Below are 4,987 nucleotides of genomic sequence, written 5' to 3'. Positions count from 1 at the left end.
GGGGGGACTACTGAGGGAGATGGAGACAGATTCCAGTCTGGCAGTAAGGAGCAGGCTCTCCAGAATCCAATGTTTGGGACACAGCCAGTGTCCTGAGGTTTGCTCATTTTGAAAACTCAGGAAAATCTTTAACTTGTCTGCCTCAGTTTCCTAGAAGTAAAACCAGATTGGCAGAGAAACCCTACCTTCTAGACCTGTGTATTGAATGGTTTCAGCTTTTGAAATTTTTGTTGCTGTGGAATGCTCGACAGCAGGAGATGATATATTGTTGCTATTTTATACATATATATATATATACCTATATGTATATATGTACATATGTGTATATATATACACCTATGTATGTATATATAAATGGTGCTGGTATATGGTATGCTTCTCTATCATTCTAATTTGGTTGATAGTGTCATTCATGGGGTGTCACAGTGTGGGGAGTCACTGACTGTTGAGGAAGGCGTAGGTGAAAAACTCCTTTGGAAAGTTGTGTTCTCTTGGAAGCTAATCTATATGCCCATTGAGTTTGACAAAAAAAAAATTAATACTTTATGAAAACTGGGCCACAATAGAACTTAAGTGTTTTTATTTTGTTGAGGTGTGAGTCTACAGATTAGATGGACCTTAGGTTAATTTCAAAATGAGTGGTTATTTTATGGGAATTTTTCCCAGATGGGACAGAATGTCTCACTCTGTGACTGGTCAGACATTGTCATGTTGTTTTTGGTATTGAAGGTCATGTCTTCAACCTTCATCATGATTGCTAGAACCCACAAAACAGTACGGGAAGCAATTGCTGGAAGCAGCTGGGTTGGATGTTCAGTTTTATTGACATTTTCTTTTTCATGGATTTCCTCTATTTCAGTTTTTAACTCAGCAGCAAATGAAGATTTTACAGATGGCTATAGTGGATCATGAAACCAAGCTTGAAAATGCGAAAGATATGTGTGACACATTTTTGAAGGTCTGGTAGATTCCACTTTTGAACAGAACACATCCTTATGTCACACCCTGTGTCTATAAAAGCAGGAGACAGAATGGCCCTTTCTCAATTTGTGGGAAAAGTAATTAGCTTTGAAATCGGTGATCACATTCTCTTTGGAATATTTTCCCCCCACGTAAGAAAACGACTAGGTTTTGTTTAGCCCGGGAAACTGCTGATCTTTAGTGGGAGAGCGTTCTAGCATGGGAGCTGCTGACTGGAAATTTGCTCTCTGGATCTCCCTCTGCTCCTTCTCCCAAGCTTCTGTACTTCCCTAGACCTCATCTCTGAGGAGTTGTGGTCCTGAAACAGGGCCTTTCCCTCTTCCATATTCCCCAGTGGCCTTCCTTCTTAATTCTCCCTCTTTCTCTTGTCCTCTGCAATCACCCCTCCTCCAAAAGCTCCACTGGCTGCTTCTGTCCTGTCTTCCCTCCTCCTCGTGCAACAGCTTCCCCCGAAGAAGTGACTCTTGTTCCCTGTCCATGCTTTGCTTCTGCTCTTGGCCCAAATAGATCCATGCGCCTTGTCTTCCCTATGGAAATCCTATGTTTTCAGCACTGGAAGTCACCATGTGTGTCCTCTTCAGTCACATAGGCAGCAGGCTCCCCTGCCACACCCGTTTTCAGCCTGTGTAGGTGTCTTATGGTCTTAAACTCCTGGCCCTAGGAATAGGGCAGAGACTGGACAGGCATTTTCCGGTTTATGGACAGATAGTGACACAGTTCTTTCTCCTCTGTATCCACCACTGCAGTGCTCCTTGAGAGATGATCAGAGGGGATCGGCAAGTCCTCACTCCAGCTTTTCGTAGCTTAAAAGGGCATGTGATTGCATGCTCTGTCTTCTCTGTGAAAATTGCGTTCCATTTTCACAGTGCCACAGTGAATGAATGGCTCCATCCCCTGGGAAACCTTGGGGGTCTCCAGCACATGCCTGGGCCTCTTTTTCCATGTCTGCTCTGTGCAGCCTTTACCTGCTCATCTGTCCATTTTCTGAGATAAATGGCTTAGGTGTTATCTTCTCACAATGATACTGAGCTCAAATATGGCACTGCAACTTTTTTTTTGTGTGTGGAGAGTTCATTTAGATACACAAGAAGTAGCCACTGTTCTTACTTTGATTCCCAGCAAGGATCCTTTGGATATGCAAAGTCGGTACTTTTTAAATTAAATGAGGTGAGGTGTCAGGTCAGGGCTTTGGGCTCAAGTAGCTTCTTTTGTTGTTTGTTTCAGAAAGCCAACGACTTGAGTAAACATCGCAAAACCTTTATTGGTGGTCAGCAAACTAATGTGGAGAAGGAAATCTCCAAGGTGCAGGACAGAGTTATCATGGAAACTGTAAGTCGTGTGTCTGTAACACTTTGTACCTTGGGCTGGCTTCCTATTAGCAGAGATGTAATGAAGACCCTCTAAATCTCCATTTTTTTCAAACAGCAAGAACAAGATGTATCCGTTGTTGAAACATACCTTCAGTCCCTGATCCTTGACCGCTCTGAAGAAACCATCTGAAGCTCGCACATAGGATGCACAGGGAAGGGAGATTAGCCACGCTAAGAAGACATTAGTAGTAGTCAGTGCAGCTCCTTTCTCTTTACCCCGTTTGTTACAATTGAGACTGAGACTGTTAACCATTAAGTGAACCCCCAGCAGTTCTGTGAGTAGCAACAGACAGTTAAGTGTGGAACGTCCAGGCCCATGACAGCAAGGGAGATAGATACATTCTGCCCAGTAGTGGCAGTTACATTTTGGAAGCAAACGTCATTTGATTTTGTGGTTGGTTCTCTGTCACTTCCCCAAAGTGAATGTTACCTTACTTATTTTAGGAAGAAGTGAATAAAGATGGGACCCGTTTTGCTGTGCATGCTTTCATTTATTCATGAGGTCACAGAGCCAGTTCCATTGCACTTGGAAAATCAACCCAACATGCCACTGAGACTTGCTGAACACACTCATGTTTGTGTGCTCAGATGTGTTAAACTGTTAACACGATTCCCACAGCAGAGCCAGATCCTAATGTGTTGGGTCTGTGCTAGTTGAGGGGCTGTGGCATTTCCCAAAGACACCCAGACTCTTTTCAAAGCTGTCTTCAACACTGGTTGAGAGAATCCTGCCCTTACCTTTGGTTGAAAGCATTCTCTCAACATGTATCTGTGTAAGCATTTGTGTTTCCAGTGTTTTGGATGAATGTTTACAAGAGCATTTTCTAGGGTTCTCCTAAGAGAGTTTAATATTCATCAAGTCCTTCTACCTCTATGTGTGTGTTTGTCTAACTCCAGAGTCATTCTCTTACCCTTGTCCTGTGGTATACTTATTAAAGCGAATGCTTAGAATATGTGTTTAGTACATTTGAGATTTTTTTTAAGTGCGTGTACTTATTGAATCTTCATGAGCATATTCTGAGTGTGTGTTGGTGCCCATGAAGACCAGAAGAAGGGTTCAGTTCCCTTGGGGCTTGAGTTACAAGTAGCCTTGAGCTACTCCAAGTAGGTGATGCTACCTGAACTTGTGTCTTCTGGAACAGCAGCAAGTGAGTTCAACTGTTGAGTCATCTGTCCAGCGCTGTTCAACACACTTAAATTGCTTCATCCTTTACCTGGAGTTTATGTGCTAAATTTGTTTGTTTGTTTTGTATATATTACTGAACATGATTTTGTGGTATATAGGAGAGTACCATAGTGGAAGCCCTCCAGAGGACAGGGCCTGCCAATTGTACAGGGTATCATACCACAGCCACCAGGAATGAGCCAATTCTCAGTGACCATGTCTTCAGTTCAATCTGTCTTGAACTTAGTGAAGCCCTACATCTTTGAGATATGGATATAGAGGGTAGAGGTGGGGAGGAAAAAGAACTCAGTGAGGAGGACCAGGGCAAGAAAGTGTGAGGAAGGTGCTTAATAACATGACTTACCTTCTGGCAACCAGACATCTTGAACTTGGCTTCACCTAGGGCCTCAATATTGTGTTCCTTATTCTGAAGGATGATTCAGGTGGACTTGACTCCACAAATGTGAATCCTGTCCACTCTGACCTGAGGATTTCCTGAGGCATCATGTGTACCTGTCTGGACCCTAGATTGGGGACAGCATGGAAATCAGAGACTTGAAATAATGCCAGAAAATTGTCTCCAAGTTCCCTTAGGGCAATCCATATAGGTAACAGTGAATTCACCCCCAAGGAGCCTACTGTTTGCATCCATTGCAACAGAGTGAATTCATCTCCAAGGAGCCTGCTGTTTGCAACCATTCATTGCACAGCAAGACTTGTAAGACTCCATGAGGAAAGAGACCTACCTGGTCAGCTTAATCTTATACAGATTTACCATACTTTTTAAGACACAGCCTCTCAGTGAATATGAAACTAACTGATTTGGTCAAGCTGAGTGGCCAGAGAGCTTTGGGGATGGATCCACCAGTCTCTGTCCTTCATCCTAAACATGTTGGCTTTGGGTTTTAAGAGTGATCAAGAAAGTACCAAGAAAGCTGCCCAGGGAGCAATGATTCTAGCAGTTAAGGGTTCCAGAGACTATTTTGACACTCAAGATACCAGTTTCAGATACGCCACTGATGACTATCAATGATGGACAAATTGGGCTTTCACTCTGAAACCCCTTATGGGGTAATAAAAAACGAAGATGGTAAATTAATTCTCCCACAAGAAGAAGGTAAGAAATATGTCACTAATCTGCACTAGCTGACCCATCTGGGAGCCAAGAAGTTAAAAGATATGGTAAGATCCTCTGAATATAATATTATAGGACTGTCTGATTTGGCAGAAGCCGTGGTAAAAAAAAAAAACTGTAAAACTTGTGCCTTAACCAATGCAAGACCTTCCATGTATACCATGGGAAAGAGACTGAGGGGCAACCGCCCTGGAGCTTACTGGGAGGTGGACTTCACAGAAGTCAAACCGGCAAAATATGGAAATAAATATCTTTTAGTTTTTATAGACACCTTTTCAGGATGGGTCGAAGCCTTCCCCACTAAAAGTGAAACTGCCAATGTGGTGGCTAAGAAGA

At 42.9% G+C, this 4,987-nt stretch overlaps 1 long non-coding RNA gene and 1 pseudogene across 1 annotated transcript; one reads left to right on the top strand and one right to left on the bottom strand.

The window, feature by feature from the left end:
- Window positions 1–857: 857 nt before the first annotated feature.
- On the top strand, window positions 858–2,822 carry LOC114636289. The gene is made up of 3 exons (XR_003713601.1): window positions 858–958; window positions 2,206–2,310; window positions 2,407–2,822. It is a non-coding gene; the product is annotated as an uncharacterized LOC114636289 (long non-coding RNA).
- A 1,266-nt stretch (window positions 2,823–4,088) lies between these two features.
- On the bottom strand, window positions 4,089–4,211 carry LOC114636293 (annotated as a pseudogene).
- Window positions 4,212–4,987: the final 776 nt, after the last annotated feature.

This window comes from Grammomys surdaster, unplaced genomic scaffold (genome assembly GCF_004785775.1).
Source record: "Grammomys surdaster isolate TR1022 unplaced genomic scaffold, NIH_TR_1.0 123436, whole genome shotgun sequence".
Lineage (NCBI taxonomy): Eukaryota > Metazoa > Chordata > Mammalia > Rodentia > Muridae > Grammomys > Grammomys surdaster.
Note: the sequence above shows the minus strand (reverse complement) of the source record. Positions and strands in the feature narration are given on the sequence as shown.